Genomic DNA, 1,600 nt, shown 5'->3' with positions numbered 1-1,600 from the left:
CAATACCTGACAACCTTTTCCAGCAACAAATTCCTCCTCGTGTCCTCGGGACAATCCAAGCAAGGGCACGGGGACGTGACAGTCCCCCCGGGTCGTGCCGGCTGGCTCAGCCCTCCTGGCTGGGCTGTTTCCATGGAGTTTTCTGTCCCACTCCATCCCCCTTCCCACATGGATGACAATTATCCTGGCAGGGGGAAAGCACTGTCTATAAATCTCTAAATCAGCCTTTAAACCCCTTTTAACCCCAGCCTACAAGGTCCTTCACAGTCTAAGCTGAGAACTCTTGCAGGTCTTTGGGAATTACCCATGTTAATGTTCTGCAGGAAAACGACCATCAGGAATCCTGGTGCAGCCTGAGCTTCTGGATATCAACACTGGCTGCAGTCTGGGACCAGTTTCCATCTTTCTCACTGTTTGGTAGGGCTTTTTTTTGGGATCTTTTGTGTGATTTTTTCCCTCTGCTGTGCAGAGAGGTGAGATATTGGGTTCCTGAGGTAATAAAAACTAAAATTTGAAGGCAGTTTGGCATGTAGGACCTCTGCAAAGCATCAGGAATGGGATCTGTTGGAGATCAGCATCTGCCCCAGCTGCTGAGGGATCAGGAGGAAGCTCAGCACGTGATATGTTTGGGAAAATGGGATTACCAGGACAATCCATGTGTAAATTTGCCTCCCTCAAAACCAGTCTTCATGTCATTCCATTGCTGGGCAGGGATGAGGGATATCCCATGGAAGCCAAGGATAACACACCTTGGAAGGAAATCTTTAAAGGGTGGTTGGTTGTTTTATAAAAAAATCTGCAAAGAAAAAAAAAACAAGAGGAAAATTGAACCACTTTTTGTACAACCAGAAAAGAGACACCATGGAAAGGAGTGTCCTGAGGGGACGAGGAGAATCCATGTACCCCTTTTTCCATAAAAAGCACATGATGTAAACCAGCTCTCTCCCAAAAAACCAGATCTGTAAGTCCACCTCAAATGCTTCTTGGGCTGGCAGGGAAAGGCATCTCACTGAAGACACTCTGTATCTAAATAATGCATGTCAATAATAACCAAAAATTAATAAATAAATAAATAGTTACTTCAGTGACTTGCTCCATCTTTAAACACTTTTAAGAGGTGCTGGGGTCTGGCAGCAGATGCTGGAGCAGGAAAAGGAACAGGGAGAAGGGGGAAAAAAGCTTAGCTTTTCCTTTAAGGGCTCAAAATAAACTAGAACATAAGGTGGAGGGATTTCCTGGGCTGCTGCAGCCTCCAGCCTTTGCAAATGCTGTATTATATAATTCCTTTCATAAACGTATCAAGTTGCATCTTAAGATCTTTTGCCACCATTATTCCCACTGGGAAGCCATTCCCAGAACCTTCTGCTGGTTTTCAGGCTAAATATATTTGGGACTGGTCAGTCTCCACTTATTCCTGTGCCAGCACTGGCCTTAAATAGCTCCTGCTGTGTGGCACTTTGTGCTGCCACGGGCACACACATCCCCTTGGCCAGGGGCAGCTCTGCCCAGCTCCCCTCCAGTTCCAGGCTCCCCCTTCCAGTGGCTGCATCCCAGGGCCTCCAGCTTACCTTCTCCCAGGAGTTTTCCTACTGCAGTCTCA

The sequence above is a fragment of the Manacus vitellinus genome, unplaced genomic scaffold (genome assembly GCF_001715985.3).
Source record: "Manacus vitellinus isolate BGI_N305 unplaced genomic scaffold, ASM171598v3 scaffold_48_pilon, whole genome shotgun sequence".
NCBI lineage: Eukaryota > Metazoa > Chordata > Aves > Passeriformes > Pipridae > Manacus > Manacus vitellinus.
Note: the sequence above shows the minus strand (reverse complement) of the source record.